Source organism: Schistocerca serialis, chromosome 4 (assembly GCF_023864345.2).
Source record: "Schistocerca serialis cubense isolate TAMUIC-IGC-003099 chromosome 4, iqSchSeri2.2, whole genome shotgun sequence".
Lineage (NCBI taxonomy): Eukaryota > Metazoa > Arthropoda > Insecta > Orthoptera > Acrididae > Schistocerca > Schistocerca serialis.
This window is the reverse complement of record NC_064641.1, coordinates 397,575,538-397,598,118: the sequence shown is the minus strand read 5'-3', so window position 1 is coordinate 397,598,118 and position 22,581 is coordinate 397,575,538.

Below are 22,581 nucleotides of genomic sequence, written 5' to 3'. Positions count from 1 at the left end.
TTTATGATTGGTCAATAAGCAATAAAGTGACATTGAACATAAGGAAAACTAATGGCATTGAAGAGGGAAAAATGACAATGTTAAATTAAATGTAGATGGCACTTATATAGACTGTGTAACAAATGCAAAATTTCTAGGAATGAATATTGATTCTCAGTTGAAGTGGTGTGAACACACAAGGGTACTTGCAAACAGAATGTCATCAGCACGTTATGCCATTAGAATCCTATTAGATTAGACTAGGTTTACTTTCATTCCAATTGATCCATAGTGAGGAGGTCCTCCAGGATGTAGAACATGTCAGATCAACAACAATACATGACAAATATTTACAAGTAAAACAAATAAGCTGATGTACCATTCCACAGGTCCCAAGTGGAATGATCGTCATTTTTTAATGAACACTATATGAAATAGTCGTTCTACAAATACTAATGCACTGAATTTAAAATAAAAAAAGGTTTTTATTTATTTATAAGGTAATAAATGTGTAATACAAGTACTATAATACTTATTTACGATGTACAAATTACTGCACTGAAATGGTGCAGAAGTTAGATTGTACTTATATACGCAAAAATCAGTTGGTTTTACTGAGAAATTCATCAATGGAGTAGAAGGAGTTCGCCACCAATAAATCCTTTAGACTTCTCTTAAACTGAATTTCATGGCTGCTGGCAAGTTATTGAAAATGTGTGTTCCTGAATAACACACACCTTTTTGTACCAGATTAAGTGACTTTAAATCCTTGTGAGGACTATTCTTGTTTTTAGTATTGATTCCATTAATTGAGCTGTTGGTTTGAAGAGGTGATGTATTTTTAATGCCAAATTTCCATTAAGGAATATTGGGAAGCAGTAGTTAGTATCCCTAGTTCCCTAAACAGACATCTGCAAGTATGTTCTTGAGTTAACACCACATATAACTCCTACTGCATGTTTTTGTGATCAGAAAACTTTAGCTTGGCTTGATGAATTACGCCAAAAAAATAATCCCATATGACATTATGGAATGAAAGTAAGCATAGTATGCCAGCTTTTTCATTTTTATATCACCTATGTCTGACACAATTCGCATTGCAAATAGAGATTTGTTAAGACACTTCAGCAGTTCTTTGGTGTGCTCCTCCCAGTTGAATTTATTAACAAGCTGTAATACCAAGAATTGTACACTGTCCACTTCTTCTATCTGCTTGTCATCGTATGTTAGGCATATACTCAAAGGACACCCCTTACAAGTTCTGAACTGCATGTAGTGTGTTTTTTCAAAGTTTAGTGACAAAGAATTGGCTAGGAACCACTGATTAATGTCCACAAATATTTTACTAGCTGATCTTTCTAAGACTACACTTGATTTGCCATTTATTGCGATGTCTGTATCATTGGCAAACAAAACGAACTTGGCATCTGGTAATGTTACTGAAGAAAGGTCATAGATATACACAAGAAAAAGTAAGGGCCCTAAAATGGAACCTTGTGGGACCCCACATGTAATTAGTTTCCAGTTGGATGATGCCTGATATCTTGATACATGTCTCTTTCCTAATAACACACTTTTGTTTCCTACCAGAGATATAAGATATGAACCATTTTGCAGCATTTCCTGTTACACCATAATATTCTAATTTACTTAAAAGGATATTGTGATTTACACAGTCAAATGCCTTTGACAGATCACAAAATATACCAGTTGCCTGCAATTTTTTGTCTAATGAATTAGGCACATGTTCACTGTAAGTGTAGATACCCTTCTCAATATCAGAACACTTTAGAAATCCAAACTGTAACTTTGACAGTATGTTATTTGAGATAAGATGGTTATAAAGCCGATTGTACATTACTTTTTCTAAAATTTTTGAGAATGCTGACAACAGTGAAACTGGACAGAAATTTGATGCTATTTCTTTATCTCCCTTCTTAAACAGTGGCTTAACTTCAGCATATTTCAACCATTCAGGAAATATTCCACTGAAAAACTACTGGTTACACAGATAGCTTAATATGTTACTTAACTCAGAATCACATTCTTTAATTTGTTGATATTTCATCATACCCCCTAGATGTTTTTGGTTTTAAAGATTTTATGATGGACGTTATTTTTGCTGCGGTAGTGAGGGTCAAATTCATAGTATGGAAGTTCCTTGAAATGTCTGGTCTAAGGTATTCCATAGCAGCATCTACCGAACCTGACAACCCCATCTTTTCAGTAACAGTTATAAAATGTTTGTTAAAAAGTTCTGCAACACTATACACATCTGTCACCAATGTATCATTTACTCTTAATACTATTTGTTCCTCTTCATGTCTGGTTCTACCAGTCTCCTCCTTCACTGTATGCAATATTGTCTTTATATTGTTATCTGATATGACTATCTTTTCCTTGTAATATATTTGCTTTGATGTCCATATTACAGTCTTTAGCACTTTGCAGTATTTCTTGTAATGTGCTATAGCATCAACATCAGAACTGTTTCGGATTGACAGATACAGTTTTCTTTTTGTTTTACAAGGTAGCCCTATTCCTTGAGTAATCCATGGCTTCTTTGTAGACTTTGCTCTAACCTTCGTAAGTTTTGGGGGAAAACAGTGTTCGAGTAAGGTGAGCACTTTATTAGCAAAAGTGTTATATTTTTCATTCATGCCATGAGAACTGTAAACATCAGTCAAGTGAATGTCTCTAAGGAGTGTCCTAAAATAATCAATTTTTGGCTTATTGATTAACCTATTGAGCTCAGATTTAACAGATTTTATATCCTGTTCAGTATTAACATTTAACAGAAGGAACTGCATGTCATGGTCCGAGAGGCAATTGACTGTTGGTTTTGTAATATAATTTTGTTCATTGGACTTTTCTATAAAGATATTATCAATGGCTGTTTGTGAGCAATTGGCTACCCTAGTGAGGAACTTTACAGTGGGAATTAAGTTGAATGGTAGTGTTACTAACTCAAATACGTTCTTATTGGGAGAGTCTTTAAGGAAATCTACATTGAAATCACCAGCAAGCACTATTTCTTTGTTTTTGGTTGTTAAATGGGCCAGTACAGCTTCAAGGTGGTCTACAAACAGATTGAAGTTACCTGCGGGTGCTCGATATACACTAAATATTATGAAGGATTTTTTGTGAAATTTTACTTCTGTTGCACATGCTTCCATATGCTGTTCTAGGAAAAATTTGTGGATGTTTATGTTCTTAAATTTATGACAGTTCCTGATGAAAGTGGCAACTCCTCCTTTCTCCATTTCAGATCCACAAAAGTAAGATGCTAACCTAAACCCTGTAACACTTAAAAGCTCTATACCAATGGTCACATGATGTACAGAGAGGCAGATCATGTCAGCTGGGTTTGAAGACTCTAATTCATCTATGCAGATAGTTAATCATCAGTGTGTAACATGCAGTGTCTTTTAATTACATATTATTCATATGTACACTCAGTTCTTAGCTATGACATTCTTTTTTGGGAAACAAACACACAAAATATGAACACAATTTTCAAACTGCAGAAAAGAGCCATAAGAATAATAACCTAAAATACTAGTCGAGCTCACTGTAAAGATCTGTTCAAAACACTGGAGATTTTAACTGCACCATGTGAATACATTTACCAGTCAGTTATACACATCAAAAATAACATTGGTAATTACTGCACAAACAGGTCTGTCCATCACCATGCAACAAGGGATAGACTCAATTTACATTTACCAAGAAAAAATAAACATAAAACTCAAAACAGTATTTTCTACCAAGGAATAAAACTGTACAAAAAAATTACCAAAAGAGATTAAAGAAATTGCAAAAATACGCTTATTTAAAAAGGCAGCTAAAAAGTACCTGTTATGCAATTTATTTTACACATTGAAGGATTACTTAGATAAAACAGAGTAGGAGTTTGATAAAAAAAATGTTGTACAAATAAATAATAATAATGATTATAAAACATACAACATTCCAAATAACACCATCACTTTATATTTTTTTCCTTGTTTTTTCCTTTCTAGAAATACTTACCCTCAAGCTATGCATGGCACATTACCAACACCTCTTCCTCTTTCTGAGCTCAACATCTCAGTCATTGTGGAGGAATGATGACTCCGTTTTTCAGGATAGCTAATGAGAAGTTGCAGTACAGAAAATGGCCCAGAGATCACCGGAGTGTGCGTGTTTGTGTTTTTGTGTGTGTGTGTGTGTGTGTGTGTGTGTGTGTTGTAGTCAGTGAATTGTCATGAAACAATGTGTGTATAGTGTGTGCAGTGACTGATAGTGAGATATGAGTAAACGGTGTGGCATTACATTATTTAATAAGTTACTTGTAAAAAAAGTATTGTATACCAGGAGTGCATCTAATGGTTATGTCTAACTACAAGTCTGTAAATATATGTGTATACGAATTAGCTTATTTTAAATTGGTCTAGGCTTTTAAATACTTTAACATGTCCTATATCCTTGTAAAAAGAGATCTACATGTGAATAAAGCTACTACTACTGCTACTACTACTAGTAACGGGTCTTGAACAATTTCAAAATTCAGAAAGTTTCTGTTCTCCATTCACGTAATCTACCAGTCCCGCTTTACTTTTTTTATCGTTAATTCAGACTGTGTACTAAGTGGAGACATTCTTATCCAGCTAAGGTATGTAAGATATAACATATACGAATCTACGAATTGGTATACTACAACATCTGATAACTTTCATCCTTACTGTTGTGTTTCAACCAGATATATATGTATATACTAAAATCATTATCAACAGCAAACTGCTTTCGATATCCCATGCAGACAGCGATACAGAAGAGTTTGTGGCTGTTCTGACGCTATAGAGTGCGTTACCAGTGCGAGACGCTAGGCGCCGATATAAGGGTCATTCCCGTCAAGTCAATCGGGTAGCCCCTGTGGCCCTGATTTTAAAATGAAGAGGCTCTTTTTGCCATTCCTGTATTTTCATGAATGCTATCAATCCTCCAAATGCTCTTTGTGTGTTTACTTGTGACTGTGGCATTGGAACTTGTGATACAGACAAGATTTGCCAGGAAGTTTCCTACAGTGAGTATCTTCTTAGCTTCTGACAACTACACATTTTATGCTAGTCATTTAATATGTCTGTATCTGCTCCTCCAGAGCTTCTGGTGCAAAATAAACTTTCTTTTAGCGGAAACACGAAATTGGTGACGCGGTTCACTTCGTAACGGTTCACTTAGTGACAGTTTCAGTACGTGTGGCTCTCTCATTAATACAGTTATCGGACTCTAGCAATACCATCGCGTACCATTCGGAATTGTATGTCCTCCGTCGTTAGTTCAGGGCTTTTTTGAGACAATTAATTCACAGCATTCCTGAGTGTATTAACTACGCCGATTACATTTTTGTAAGTAGTTCATTTCGAGAAAGTTATAAAAAACAGTAGGAAACTTTTGTGAAAACTGAAAAATGTACTCGTATTCTTTTCTACTCAGTGTTGAATACTGGATGTCCAGAACTGGTTCTCCAATTATTAAGGTCTTGGAGGAAGAATAGCAGAACTTTCCTGCAACTGGTGCTTTAACAGTAGGCAGAACAAAAGGAACGTGAGGGAGAAAAACGGAAAACTGCAAAACTAACACTGCAGAAGTGGGTGCAGTCACCACACCAAACCCCAACAGTGTTAATATTTATAGCATTTTTTTACGTCAGGTGAGGACTGGAAGTCCTACCGGCGGCTGAAACTGCATTTTCAGGCACGTTAAGTAGCTGGTGAAGCTCGCAATGTGCATATTAGGTGTCTTTTACACGTAAAGTTAAAGCCTAAGTAGTATTCCACACAAATACATCAGTATGATATTACCTAACCACTTTACGCAAGATCAAGGCAGACTGAAACTCATTTAGCGCATTAGAAAATTCGACTTTGTAAATTTCGTCATGCATCTTAGCGAGTCAGTTCCATAGAGTCGCATTTACTTAGCCCACGATATGAAGTTTTAGGTTCACACGTTAAAAATGCCAAGCCTTTCACTGGAAGAAGAACTCGTAACTGTAGTGGCTCACAAAATTTCCACTGCAGCCTAAGAAACATACATGAAATACAAAGTGGCTATAACATGTGAATGAAGATGGCCCCAAATGCGGAAACGTGTATTTAAAGATGGGTAGTCGTCTTGTCTTAATGATCCTGCAATACTGGATCCTTTCAGCAGCTCACTCAAATGGAAATAATTTTTCGCCATTATCATGTCATACTCATAAATGTAACATACGTGATCAGATGTTAGCATCATTATCATTTTTTAAGACAGCTAAACCAAGTGTCGACTGTTTAGAGACTCAGCTGCATGACAGATGTATGCAGCGTAACGCACTTCACTTCACTGGGGATTAGGCTTCGGTGTGCTTACGCGTACCTCACAAAGCTGACACAGCGTCGACACACTATAAGTCTTAAATGAACACCATAATTCTTACCAATAATGAGGAACCAGCGGTCCCTGTCAAATTATTGTTGATAGTAGTAGTAGAGGATACAGAACTGTCGTTCCAGCTACACACTGGTGCGCCTGCTCCTATTTTAAACGAAGAGGTGGTTCAGACTACCGATTTATCAACGTTAAACGACAAGATGTAAGCTCGTTATAAAGGCCTTTTAAGAAGTGACGAATACTGTAAGAGCTGGTAGTACTCGCAAAAACAAGAGAAACAAATGCAATGGTCACGGGCCTGGAAACGAAGAGTTCGACGGTTGAAGGGGCTCGCCCAAAATGCTCTCAGTTGGGGAGCGATCTGGCGATCTTGCTGGCCGAGGTAGGGTTTGGAAAGCACGAAAACAAGCAGTAGAAACTCTCGCCATGTGTGGATGGGCATTATCTTGCTGATATATTAGCTCAGGGTAGGTTGACACGTAGGGCAATAAACAGGGGCATAGAACATCGTCGACGTATCCTTGCGCTGTAAGGGGGCTGCGCATTGCAATCAAAGGTCTCCTGCTACGAAAAGAAATGGCACAGAAAACCATCACTTCTGGTTGGGCTGTATGACGGTTGGCAGTCAGGTTTGTACCTCACCTCTGTCTGGTGCGTCTATAGACACGTCTTCTGTCTGGAATCTCATTGACTGGAGTAGAATTGTCGCAATCCTGTTTTGTCAGTAGGATAGAATTTGGCACGATATCCCTCAGGAGGACATCCAGCAACTCTGTCAATGTCAATCCGAATAACTGGTTGCAAGAGGGTCAGAAGTGGAGCAACACGTTATTCGCTTGCTCAATTTGTGGAGCTCTTTGTCCTGAATAGATCATCCAGTTTTTTCTGAAATTGTAATCACTTATTTGTCTCTCCATGTACATCACATCTAACGATTTCCGCCCAGTCGGATAAGTCCCTCGTGGTGCGTCATTGTTCTTTTGTATTAGAAAGACTGCTGCCTTGGCCAGTATGTTCGCCAGATCCCCATGACACTAAAACCACCTCGCCACGTGTTAGCGAGGAACAGCCACCCCACATTTTGCCACTCTCGACCGTCGATGAACTCGGCTATAGAGCTGAAGCAGCATGGAATAAACAAGCACATTTCGGCAAGAGATGCCCAAAGGGGTTAGAGCCCTGTCAGAGGTGGCGGCTTTTGTGTGCTAAATGTCGCACCCTGTACAATCCAAACTCACATACGAATTAACTTACGCTATAGAGTGAATCTGAACTGTAAGTAAAATTACGATATTTTCTGTGATTCCTGGTGTTTTACTTTTATTTGCAAGTAGCGTACAAAATCAACTTGAGGTCCACCGACGAAATTGCAGACGTTGTTCAAGAATGTTTCCTGCATGGTTACGTACTAGGTGCGGTGTCGTCTGAAGAGCCAGATGCAAAAGCAAGATTGGCACCTGGCACCCAAACCACGAAGAAGTGAAGCACTGCGTGCTTCACCGACGGATGCGCAACGTCGAGTAGTCACGCTCTCTAGAACTTTGCTACGCTACCGCAGTAGACGATCTACTTCTGGCTGAATAGAAGAACTCTCGGCCCAATTCCCAGTCAATGATCAAGATGACAACATCGTCTTGGACCACCAGTGTATTAAATCTCTTAGGCAGAAGTTAATGTGAACGTTATATAGTTTTCAAGTGAAGTGTCTCTTAAATTTGTCTGTATCAGGTTATACTTTCGTATTCAGACATTGTTGTAAATACTCAGAACATACTTGTGCAAATGGATTACACAAAATTAATTAAATCATCATATCTAAATTGAAATAAAGTAAACTAATATTTGACGTGTTATAGTTCCGCTCAATCTCCTCACCGAGCAAACCAAGGAACCACCATTGTATTAGCGAGTCCATTTTCGTGTGGCGCGATATAAGGGGCCAATGGTCTCCGGCGCAAATGTCAACGGCACGCACCGTGTATCTAGATCGGAAACAAACTTGTTGGGGTAGACAATAACGCTAAATTAAGTCTTCACTCTCAAGCTTGCGTTGAGTACTGTTCGGTTGTGTGTCGAGTGTATTTTTCAGGTAGAGTCACTCGTACTCGGAGGTGTGGATCTTATACAATAGGCGTCGTTTAAGAATAGATCGTTTGAAATTTCAACCCTAATGGGGTGAGATAGTTGGTCCAGTTTTGGACGCAGTGTAGCAGCGATTCTGCATGGCATGTATTCGACACGTTGTTAGTAATTTCCCAGAATTACGTGGCAGCAGATGTTTATGCGTGGGTCATGCAATTCCCGTAAATTAATTGCCGGTGGTTTGTGGGCGCACAGCCATCACCCTGCAGCATCCCTGATGTGTTCCTACGGGTTCGGTTCAGGTGACTTTGGGAGCCGAGACATCAACGTGAGTTCACAGCCACGATTCTGGCCTTTTGAGGAGGACAGTTATCCTGCTGGAAGATGTCAGCGCCGTTGGGAAAGACATCAAGCATGAAGAGATGCAAGTGGTCCATAATAATATTCATGCAGCCCCTAGATAGCTACAACAGATCCGATGGAAGCCTAGCTGAATGTTCTCTTGTAGCCTAATACTACCCCCACACAACTGTACTGCGGTACGTGCTACGAGCAACTGTTCTCCTGTGTGAGGGCGACCATCGACCTAGTGAAACAATTAATATGATTCATCCGATCTCGCGATACGTTGCCACTGATCCAAGGTCAAACTGCGAAGGCCGTATATACACTGTCTAGTCACTTTCATGTGACCTCCGCCTATGTTCGACGTTAAATTGCAAGAATCACTCAGGAAATGCGAGTGCCTGTAGGACGCGGAGAATAGTGCGGTCGTTATTGTAATGTGGAAACGGAATTATTTATCTGAAGTCCAAAATGACATGATCATCGGTTTTCGGGCCAAGAGTGTAAGAACTTCCAAATCGGCTAAGTTTGTAAACTGTTCGCGTGTACCCATGGTTAAATAGCACCGTGCGTGCCTAAGTGACGCTAACCAGAACTGGCGCAGAGGCAACTGTGGTACACCACAGGTCATAGATGATATAGGTGAACGATGGTACGGAGGTTTTGCGCTTAATCGGGCAGATGGCCTTTGGATTATACGGCCCTGCAAGAATCGTTGTAACGGTCCAGACCGGAAGAGGCAACTTTATGGTCTGGGGAATCTTCGTGGCATTCCCTGGGTGATCTAGTTATTATAAAAGGCACATTGGATCAACACATGTACGCATCTACCCTTTAGTAGAATTCCACTGCTACATGCTGTTTGTTTTTCCCTTGGCATGGTTGAAACGAGTTTGTAATTATTTTTAAAGACGTACGGAAGTGTGTGTGTAACGTTCCGTCTCTGACAATAATGGAATTCTGACTGAGGACAAAAAGAAACACTAGTAGAAACAGAAAATAAATTACTTCTTCCACGAACTGTAAAGAAATCAATTCTCAATCATCTGACTGAGAGTTTTAAAACATCTTCTAACGTCTCCAAACAACTGTTCTGCGCCGGCCGGGGTGGCTGAGCGGTTCTAGGCACTACAGTCTGGAACCACCCTACCGCCACGGTCGCAGGTTCGAATCCTGCCTCGGGCATGGATGATGTATGTGTGTGATGTCCTTAGGTTAGTTAAGTTTAAGTAGTTCTAAATTCTAGGGGACTGATGACCTCAGCAGTTACGTCCCATAGTGCTCAGAGTCATTTGAACCATTTTTTGAACTGTTCTGCAAACTCTTGTATACGCAACAGACAACTTACCTCGTCTTGCCGTTTCAACTGCGGCATCAGAACATGCTAAAATATTTCAAAAAGCAATGCTGCGATCCATAGAGCGTGCAGTGCATGTACTAATTCCAACAATTACTGGCCTACTTTTAAACACAGAAACTGAATGACCAGGAGGGTTTTGGTCAGGCTACCTTAAACGACGTAAAGAAAAATGAAAGAAACCAATAAAAACTTTTAATTTACAATATTCAGAAAAAATTGATGATTTAAATGGTGACAAACTTCACACAGACTTTTAATTATCTGCAATGTCTCGACCGGCCGCAGCGGCCGAGCGGTACAAGGCGCTTCAAATCGGAACCGCGCTGTTGCCACGGTCGCAGGTTCGAATCCTACCTCGGGCAGGGATGTGTGTGATGCCCTTAGGTTATTTAGATTTAGGTAGTTCGAAGTCTAGGGGACTGATGACCTCAGACGTTAAGTCCCATAGTGCTCAGAGCCATTTGAACTATCTACAACGTCTATACTCAATAAACATGTTTCTGGCCACAACAAAGATGCGAATATTCCTCTGAGTGTATCCAATAAACAAAACTGACAAAATGCCTCCAGTGCGCAAGCAACTAACAACTAGGTACAGCGAAAAGGCAAATTACCAAAATATCCTCAGTTAATACCAAAGTCTCGTCCGCCGTTTCTAGCACGATCACAGTAGGCTGCGACCTCTCATGTTTCGCTGCTTCTCTCCACCGCAACTTGCGTCCTATCCTTTCCGACTACCCTCGACAACTGCTCGCTCCCTATTACTCGGGATAATAACATCTCAAAAAAAATGGTTCAAATGGCTCTGAGCACTATGGGACTCAACTGCTGTGGTCATCAGTCCACTAGAACTTAGAACTACTTAAACCTAACTAACCTAAGGACATCACACACATCCATGCCCGAGGCAGGATTCGAACCTGCGACCGCAGCAGTCGCACGGTTCCGGACTGCGCGCCTAGAACCGCGAGACCACCGCGGCCGGCAATAACATCTCAGACTCAGACTTTGTGTATGCACACAGCCGAATCATAGACGTCTAACTTCCACTGTGACATGTACCAACAGGAAATGCAATGCGTCACCAAGCTCGCAGAGTGTGCGTGGTTCGAAGACTACCAGGATGAGTTTGACGTGCCCCCCCCCCCCCCCTTCCCCCGGCCGTCAAACTCCCCAGATTTAAACCCAATCGAGGAACTGTGGGAGCACCTCCATCAGGCTCAACACAATGGAGGATAGGTGAATATCAGTTGGGCTAGCCAATCTTGTGCGGAACAGATCTGGAATGTCAAGGTGGTACTACGGCACAGCCAGTCGTCTCAGTAGTTACATTTGGAGATTTCAAAATCCTTTTACTCGACTGATCACACAACCTTACTGAATGTACTCAATGAATGTCGTACGGCTAAAACAACTGACGTAATCGAAGAGACTTTAACTAACACAACCTCTAAATTAAAATTCATGGATGAAACCTTTTGATATAAAACCAGGTTCGCAGGCGAGCTTCTGTGAAGTTTGAAAGGTGGAAGACGAGGTACTGGCGGAAGTAAAGCTGTGAGGAAGGGTCGTAAGTCGTGCTTGCATAGCTCATTTGGTAGAGCACTTGCCCGCGAAAGGCAAATTTCCTGAGTTCAAGTCTCGCTCAGCCACACAGTTTTAAACGGCCTAACAGTAGTTACCAGGATTGCCACTGAAGCCAGATGCGCTCTATAGAACCTGTCAAATCCGACATCCAAACCTCTTATGAGAAGATACAGTATACTGTCTCCTTACACATAGATTTCGGATTTCTGACGACAAAATATGGCATCATTATTTGGGTTCTACACTTCCAAGTAACGGGGGGGATATTATCTGGAACACTGGCAGTAACAAAGTGAGTGATAAAACTCACGCAGAAAAACTGCGGTAAGCCCAGTGCAGCGTGTTCCAGTAACTGCCCCACGGGCAGGAGTGCTCACGAGCGCTCACAGCCGCAGCTCGGAGCTGCGGTCGTGGGGAGAGCCGACGTCACACGCCCTATATTGCGCTACTCGGGATTCGTAGTTTCGTTAAATTCCATATTTATAGTGATTAATCAAAAAAATACTGAATACTGCAATATTATTTACTCTATTAAATATTGTGGGCTAGCATGAGGCTCTGAAATAACCCAATACCACAATAACATACGTACGGACATTGGCTATTCCAAAGTACGCACGAAATAATATTTTATACGCAGCGCTCGAGTCGCCACCTGCTGACAGATAGTTCGCGTGAGCACTGCTATTATGGAGAGGAAATATGCGTGTTTTTACGCAAACTGTACTGATTAATTTGGTTCTCAGGGGCTACTGGTCATTTATGTACTAACTCTCACAAAGAAACTGAGATATTTTTTATGCTTATTAAACGGAATATTTTTCTGTATTTACTATACATTATCTGCAAGGAAAAGACTGAGGAGAATCTCATCTGCCGTTAAGTGGCCAATCTTAAACATAATTAACTCATTCGGTACGAAAACATTAACGAATGGAATTTACTTTACTAGCTTTGAAACTATTAAAAGATGAAAATAGAGAAGTCTCCGGCATTTACATTTAATATTACAGACTGAATTTCTAGCTAAAAAATATCGTCAGCTGACCAAATGCTGCTAGGGAGAGACAGCTCCCCGCAACACGCAGTTCTGAAATAGAGTTATTAATTAAATTAATGGTGGGTGGCTTTTATGGGAGGTGCTCACTAACTCAATAACCAACACTTTCTAATAACAATTGGACATATATTCTGATAACTTACAGACAGACTTACATTAAATATCAGACTGTGCTACAATGGCGGCCTTCCTCTAGACGAAACAAGCTAGAAAAAAAATCTAACCCAGAAAAACATTATCTCTGTTCTTCTTCATCTCTATTACACAGATACTATATACAATAAGGCTGTTTGTTAAACGCATCGCTGTTTGCGAGCTTCACAGATTCATCGCGCACACGGACGTAGTCTTTCGTACCTTTCAACACACAAAAAAACCTTTTAATTTTACTCGAAATGTCAATTTATGTGACGTTCCGTCACACCTGGTACTATGGGAGCGCAAGTAAACAGATGCGTCTACACCTGTTTAGTTCTCGTGAATGTGTAGTTGCAAAAGCAACAAATATGTATAGTATGGGAAACCTGTTTCATTAAGAAGAAACATCTCTTAAGTGAGAAACACGGACATTCACAGCGAGTATTTTGTCACAAAATTCTTGTTTCTGCAAATAAATACAATTTACAGTATCGTTACAATCGCCTTCACGCCGTACATTACGCTCAGATAGGAGGGGGGGGGGGGGGGGGGGGGGAAGAATCCTGGCAAGGAATTGGTTTTCAGTTTGAAGGGTGACATACAGGAAGATATAAATGAAACAAATATTCTCTGAGTGAATGTTTTAGACTGTAAAAAAAAAAACTTCCTGTACTATTGTAATATGTCTATTCATTTCAGCTGATTGCTGTTGAAGAAATCCTAAGTGAAACCGCATTTCGTGCTAGTTACGAAGTAGCTCACATCATAGCACTGACTGGCAAACCATTCTCTTTCGTACCTCTCGTTTAATCATGTCTGGTAGCAGTAAAATAAGGCATATTTCCAAGGGAATTAGCAACTTTTGAGGACGTTTGTCCTTAAAACCAAACGATGTCCCGCCGAATCCTCGATATGGAAGCTGTTGCAGACCCATAGCTCAGGAGAAAAGTTCGTGGTTTCACAGAATTTTCTCTCGCACTCGATGAGAACACAGATACATCTTATTGTGTTCAACTTGCTATGTTTGTACATGGTATGTGAGTGCAACTGCAAGTTAGTGAGGATCTGCTAGTTATTGTACCATTGAATCGATATTTTTGAAACCGTATGTGAGTCTGTGGACAGCATTAACTTGCCATGGGAAAACCTTCATTCTGTGACCACAGGTGTTGCACCAAATATGATTTGGCGTCAAGATTTGCCTTTCGCTTGAAAAGCAAACTGAAGCATGGCTCTGGAAAGGACATCTGCGATAGGCACTGTTTCATTCATGAGGCTCTGTGTGCTGAAACTATGGATCTTCGTTATTTAATGGAGATTTTGGTGAAGTGCATGAATTTTGTACGAAGGCATTATGTCAATCGTGAAGACATTACTTCAACAATCGTCAGTTCAAAGTGTTTCGTCGAGATAATGAAACTGAGTATTTAGATACACCTTATCACTGCGCTGTCGGTAGAACAACAGAAGTAAGGATATTGACCTTTTTTTTTGCAATTTATGAGCAAATAGTTTTGTTTCTAGACATGAAAGGGGAAGAAAGGCTGTGCCTTATACAACCATAACGAATATCAGACCTTGATTTTATGGCTGATGCAACGATGCACCTTAATAGACTGAATGTATCGCTACAGGGGACATATTGTCGACAGAACAAGCATGACAGATTCAAGGCATTCAGAGGTGAGCTCCGTTTACTTGAGAGCCAGATGTGAAATGAAAATCTTACGTTCTCCACTCACCTTGATTCTTTACATTTACCTGTTGACATAGCCTTGGTAAACTATAAACGAACGATTAATTAGACAACAAACAGTTTCATGTTGTGGTTCCAAAAACTGAGCGATTAGAAAAGGTGTTGCAGTTGTTCAGTGTTCCTTTTCAAGTTGTGTCTGATGATGTCACCTACTGTGCAATTGGAACTAAATGACTCACGAAATTCAGCTTTGTTAAAGGATAGGTACCACAGTTATTTGAATTTGTCTCAGTGGTACCAAAATGTAAAGAAAGTACATTCCCCAGGCTACATAGGAATGCAGATAGGATTGTGCGTATGTTCGGGTCAGCATACTGCTGTGAGCAGCCATTCTCCGCAATGAAGAAAGGTAGATGCTTCGAATCCTACAATGAAGAATATGCTGCGTATCGCTGCAGCAAACAAGATATCACCTTATCTACGTGCATTTATCTCGCAAAAACATCTGTAAAAGCAACCAAAAAACAATATGTGTTTTATTAGTTGGGCAAAGGTTATTCGTTAATTGGTATTACCCGCCACTTCCACTCAGCCAATTTGTCCCTATCAGCTGTTAGGACTTCAGTTTGTCATTCTGACTAATTTCATGTATACTAAATTAGAATCAGTGTGATTTCACATACTGCCGTGCCCGAGGCGGGAGTTGGAATGCAGCTGCAGTTCCTCAGGACCTCATGCCCCAGGCCGCGATGCCCACCAAACGACAGGTCGTGGCGCATACGTCACAGCACGTGACACCGCAGGTCTCACGAGTGCCAGTGGCCGTCTCCGGCGGCGAGTGAGTAACTATTTCAGACGAATTTAATAATTCTTGACTGCGTGTTTAAATGCATGCAAGCTCTTGATAGCACGCTACAAAGATAAGACCTTTAGTGAGTATCTTTTCAATCACATATTGATTTCCTGTGGGCCCTGCACGGATCCGAACGTTCGCGAAGTGTGGCGGATAAACTGACTAGCGTGACGTCACAGATTCGTTGGGGGGGGGGGGGGGGGGCGTTTTTCAAGTGGGCTCTGTTGGTCCAATATAAGCTCGCTGCAGCCGCGTGACCCTTCAATCGCAGGCCATGACCGGGAGGCGGTGCCCCGCGGGCAAGTGAGCGCTTCCCAGCCTACGGCCGAATGCGCAAGCTGGAACAGTCTGGCCTAGTCAGTCACGAGGAATATGTAAACAAGATGTCCCTTTTACCACAGCCACGCTACGTCACCATTAAACAATGATTCTCCCAGCAGCACTCTGAGACACTTCCATATAAAATAAATATCAATGTGTCGATAAAACGGAAGGACTAATACTATAGAAAATCTTTGTACCACGTCCAAGATGATACCTGGACGTGAAAAATTTCAGGTGAATTGTATTTCCTAACGAAACTATTAGTCCACCTCTGTAGAGGCTATAAAGGGAGACAAGAGGCAAGGAAAAGGTGGTCTAGCGAAAAGAAAAAAGTAAAAGAAGTGTAAAGATGGTAAAAGAAAAGTTTACGCTTGCTGCTTCCGTTGCACATGACTCGGGTACGATTCTCAGCAGCGCCTCACATTTTTCTCGATGTAGGGAGGTCCGTAACTGCCTCTGTTCAGCCTCCTGAACCAGCTGATGAGCTACTTGAATAAATAAGTAGCAGCATTATCAATATTAACTACTTATGATGACGATGATGATGATGACGTTCGGTTTGTTGGGCGCTCAACTGCGCGGTCATCAGCGCTCGTTATCTACTAACATTAACGGCTGGAGGGACTGACGACATTCTGATTACATGTCCCAATACCTTCCCCGTAGGCAGCAGTCGGCCAGTCGGAACGGGCCTAAGGCCTCATCCGCGAGTGGTGTTTACGTTCACAACGGAAAGATTTAATATCATTGCACGGAAAAGACATATGAAATGGACATATACCACCAGTCGATGGATCAGGTTAGGTTAGGTTAGTGGTGTTTAACGTCCCGTCGACAACGAGGTCATTAGAGACGGAGCGCAAGCTCGGGTTAGGGAAGGATGGGGAAGGAACCATCCCGGCATTTGCCTGAAACGATTTAGGGAAATCACGGAAAACCTAAATCAGGATGGCTGGAGACGGGATTGAACCGTCGTCCTCCCGAATGCGAGTCCAGTGTGCTAACCACTGCGCCACCTCGCTCGGTCGATGGATCACAATTAACGAAGAAACTCTTGAGCATCGCAAACGGGACCCAAAAGAACAAAGTACCATTGCTACCCGACACCATAAAGGATCTGAAGAAAGTTACTGTTGACCTACTAACAACTACACGAACCCTAAGCCGTCGGCACACGGACCGTGTATTCGAACGTCGGCGTTGGATGTGCCAAGGTCAGCGTGCTGCCGAACGCTCAGAAACGATGAGGCTTGTACATACGGTACGGTATATGCGATAACAGCGCGCTCCAATGACAGTTGCCGGCTGTATATGGCTCGCAAATCACACATTTGCTTGCGGGCATAAAATTCCAAGGTCACCTTTACTGAAACACACATTTTCTCCCTCGTCTGTATGCTAGTCCTGGTGTTCTGTCTACAGTATCAATAAATAAACAATTCAATTTCCATGAACGTGTTCTAGACCTACGCAAAAATGAAAGCTCCATATATTTTCAGTAAGGACATTGACATACAAAAATTCCGTTACAAACTGTGCGATTCAAATTCACTGTAGTCTTACACATAATGTAGAAAATATTTAATCATTGTCGTGAAACTCTAAGATCATTCTTATTTAATAGCTGTTTCTATTCAGCAGCAGAGTTTTAAAACATGTGGAATACAAGACTAAACAAGAAAGCCGAAAATGTCTTACTGCAAAGTGGTGCAAACTCTCTTACAGATAAAACCAATAGATCACACTTACTCCTGAGAGAGAAAGAGAGAGAGCTTGTAAGTACATAACTTCGAATATTTTAGAATATACTTGTATTAAATTAATAAGAAAGTCTCATAATGTATAGCAAGTGCGAAGATGAGAAAAAGTGGATCTGGTGAGAAGCGAACCTGTAACACATCACGATCGAGGTGGTCCCATAGTTTCTCGATAGGGCTTAAATTTGAAAGGCCTGGTGGCCAAGTGAGTACGGTAAACTCATCCTTGTGCTGTGAATTTTAAAATTTTAAAAGAGACCATCAAGAGGTTAAGACCACATGGTTGCGTACCTCCAAGACTGTATGGCCTTCCAAGGATTCATAAAGAGGGTCTTCCTTTGCGTCCAATAGTGAGCAACATTGGAGCTCCTACATATGATTTAGCTAAACATCTCGCTTCCTTACTGAGACCTTTCGTAGGCAAGTGCTCACATCACATACGAAACTCAGCTGATTTTATCAATAGACTGGGGGCTCCTCGTCTTAGCAGTGTAGACCTTCTAGTAAGTTTTGATGTGGTCTCACTTTTTACAAAAGTTCCTCTTGCAGATTCTTTGACACTGATTGGTAACATGTTTCCTGTTGATATCACTGCTTTGTTCAGGCACGCTCTTTCCTCAGCTTATTTTATGTTTAATCACGAATATTTTGAACAGACTGACGGTGTCGCCATGGGTAGTCCCCTGTCTCCTTTGGTGGCCAACCTTTATATGGAGGATTTTGAAGAGAGAGCGCTTGAATCAGCTGCCCTGAAGCCAACAGTTTTTTAGCGGTATGTGGATGACACTTTCATAAATGGTTCAAATGGCTCTGAGCACTATGGGACTCAACTGCTGGGGTCATTAGTCCCCTAGAACTTAGAACTAGTTAAACCTAACTAACCTAAGGACATCACAAACATCCATGCCCGAGGCAGGATTCGAACCTGCGACCGTAGCGGTCTTGCGGTTCCAGACTGCAGCGCCTTTAACCGCACGGCCACTTCGGCCGGCGACACTTTCATAGTGTGGCCTCATGGAGAAGATAAATTAATGGAGTTTCTACATCACCTCAACTCCATTCATAGCAACATCCTGTTCACCATGGAAATAGAGAAAGATGGTTGTTTGCCTTTCTTGGATGTCCTGGTTCGAAGGAAGAATGATGGTTCTCTAGGGCATTCAGTTTACCGGAAACCCACTCATACTGATTTGTACCTGCAAGCATCGAGTTGTCATCACCCATCGCAAACCATGAGTTTGCTTAAAGCACTTGTTCATAGAGCTCATGCTGTTTCAGATCTAGATAGCTTACCTCAAGAACTCGCCTATCTAAAGACAGTATTCAGCGAAAATGGGTATTCCATCCGGCAGATTAACAGGGCACTAACAGTTAAAACTAAGAAGCAGGAAGTGAATAAAGAGGAGAACATGCCGGAACAATCTTTAGCTTTTCTTCCTTTCGTTGGCAACACTTCGTTTAAAATAGCAAGAATCCTCCGAAAATTTCAGGTAAAAGTGGTTTTCCGCCCACCGTCGAAGATTGCGGACCTTGTGGGATCAGTTAAGGACAATCTGTTACTACGAAAGGCCGGAATTTACAACATACCGTGCCAATATGGTATGGCTTACATAGGTCAAACCACACGCACCGTGAAAGAACGCTGCACTGAACATCAACGTTACACCCGCCTTTAGCAGCCAAGCAAGTCCGCTATTGCTGAACATTGTATTTCTACTGGACATTCAATGGAGTATGAGAAAACAATGATTTTGTCCACAGCAACGTCTTTCTGGGACTCCATTATTAAAGAATCCGTAGAAATACGACTGGCGGATAATCTGTTAAACCGTGACAGCGGCTACCAGCTGGACAGTGAATGGAATCCCATCATCTCCACGATTTGCTCAAATCGAAGACGACAGAGTGCGCCGACGGCCGTGGCAAACAGCAACGCAGAGGGCGACTGAGTTCAGCTATTCCAGCAGCGAGGGCGCTTCCGGCGGGCAGTGTGGTTCAACTATCAAGTTTTCGACGCATGCGCAGAATAGTTACAGTACGCTATATATTGCGGAACGGAGGACGTTTTCGCCTCCTCTGTTACGCCCATCCAGCCTGGATCTCCGCCCCCCCTTCCTTTTATAAATCCCTCCAAATCCTTGAACGCCATGCTCTCCGCCTTGCCTATCGCATCCGTCTCCCTTCCCCCACGCGGATCCTGTATGACCTTATCCCCTTCCCCCACCTCCTCCTCTTCCTCGAAAGGATACGAATCCTATACACCTCCCGTAAACTCGATCCACCTCACCCGCTCGTCTCCCCGATCCTCTCCCACCCCCGCCCGCTGCCGCGCCTGTACTCCCATGTCCCACCCGGTCTCCATCTCTCCACCCTCCTTACCCTCTCCCAAGGTGGCTTCCGCCAGCTCCCCCTCCCTGATGATGTCCTCCTCCCCTGCATCTACCCCTCCTATCAACTTTGATCCTCCCCCCCCCCCTCCTGTGTCCTTTCCTTCGGGCACCCTCCCTCCCCCCCCCTTTTTTCCCTTCCCTTCTCTTTCCTTTCCCCCCTCCCTCCTACCCTCTCCTCCGGGCTTCACTCCCCCTTCCTCCCTCCCCCTCTCTCCTTTGCCCATGGCATCTCTGCTCTCCCCTCTCCCTTTTCCCCTTCCTCCTCCTCCACCTCCTCTCTTGGCAGGTCCCCGGACTCGTACACGCTGAGTGGACATTCGCGCGCCGGAGATCATCGCCGTCAGTGTCTCGTGAGTGCCGTCGTGTTTCGTGTTCAGTGTTCCCGTCATACTCCATCGGTCACCTGTGCCGTCGCCATCTTCAGTGTTAGTGCGTCGTGACAACAGTTTGTAGTGAATTCTCGTCAAGTGTGAACGGCTCCGTGTTTGTCTTTATATGTCTACTGTTTTATTACCCACCGTTATGTCACATTTGTGTATTCTTTCTGTTCTTTCTTTATCTCCTCTACGGCTGAAGAGCGGCGTACTGTGCTGCTGACAGCCTGCCTGTTTGTACGGGTTTGAAAATAACAACAAAGAAAAAAAAAAAAAAAAAGACGTTTTCGCCAGTCTGCGACGGCTCACCTGAAGACGACTGGCAGGTGCCCGGTTGAAATATCGTGCAAAGTATTGAACGACGACCGGCTGCAGCCCCGAAATTTGTTTGAACAATCATCCTGGTGCTCTTTGAACCATGGACGCACACTCAAGTGCCAAAGTGGTAAGAAAAATCAAACTATGTGTAGGGGAGGACATCTTCTCCAAGGATACATGCATACTTGTGTTGATCAATTGTGCCTTCCACAATGACGAGATCACCCAGCGTATGCCCTAATGTCTGCACCCTTTCGACGACTGTTGCGGGGTGTTTGCTTTCAGACATTTCAATCCATACACGCCAACGATCATCTGCCTGAAAGAGCAATAAACGTGGTTCATCTGAAAAAGCCACCTGTCGACATTCAGTGGAAGTCCAGTTGCGTTACTGGCGTGCAAATTTCAGCCTTCGTCATCGACGAACAGCAGTCAACATGAGTGCATGAACCAGTACTTGCTGGGGAGACCCATACGCAACAATGAGTACTAACTGTTGGTAGCTCCTTGGTTCATTTGGGTGGTCAGTTGCTCAACACTTGCACTTCTACACTGAAGGGTTACAACATTATGATCACTTTCTTAACAGCTTGTTGTCCGTCTTTGGAACGAAAGATATCACTGAGTCTGCGAACCAGGGATCCGACAATTTGTTGGTGAGTTTGTGGAGGTTTGTAACATAATAAGTCTATGCAAAGGTCACGTAATTCGCGTAAATTACGGACCGCTGATTTGCGTACGCGGTGATAGCGCCAGACAGCGACCAAGATGGGTTCCATAGGATATACAGCAGGCAAATTTGGTCGTCTAAACATCAAGTTCACATATTCATCAAGTTCACATAACGCTCCTCAAACCACTGTAGCACGTTTGTGGCTCAGAGACAGATGTCGGGGAAGACATCAAGCATGGGGTTATGCAGATGGTTCGCAGCTGTCAGCATGTCTTACATCACTACCACAAGACCCATGCAAGTGCAGGAGGAAGTCTCCCATAGCATAATACTCTTCCCACCAGCATGCGTCGGTGGAGTGCTGCACGTTTCCAGCTGATGTTCACCTCGATGACGGCCTTTGTGGACACGACCATCGATCTAGTGTAGCAAAAACGTGATCCACCCCAAGAACCGACACGTTTCCATTGATCGACGGTCGAACCCTGATGGTCCCGTGCCCACTGCAATCGTAATTGACGATGTCGTTGGGTCAAGATATGAACGCGTAGGGGTGGTCTACTGAGAGGTCCCGTATCCAACAGTGCGCCAAGAATGACATGCTCCGAAACACTTGCGCGTGCACCAGCACTGTGCTCTTTCGGCAGAAACGTCACAGATCACCATCTATCCTACTTTACAGAGCAGACAAGCCTCCGAACCCACGTTCTGTGAAGAGTCGTAGACGGCCAACCATTTACCGCCTAGCGGTAGTTTCAACGTCGTTCTATCTCTTTCCTTAGACGCTCACGACAGCAGCACGTGAATATTCGACCAGCTTCGCCGTTTTTTACATTCTCATTCACAGGTTCTGCGTAATAATTATCTGCCCATTGTCAAAGTATCTTATCTCAATGGATTTCCTAACTGCAACCCAAATCTTCGCTTGGGTGATCCCCCGTCCGAGTCTGTTCCTCTTACATACTTTTGTTACCACGTCACGTGCGCGCAGAGCCACGACGCGGCATCCAACGTAGCGGTGGGCCGTGGTCACAATGTTTTGACTTATTACCGTATTCCGCCGAACATATCTCCACAGGCGTCGTTGACGACTGTCATCCATGGCTCGTGGTGCAGGACAGTTGCCTCAGCGCCGATTTTGAATAGTGCCAGTTTGCCATGCGCCGTATACTTTAACCACAGTTTATAAACTTAGTCGTTTCGGAAATGCTTCCATTCTTGGCCCGAAAGC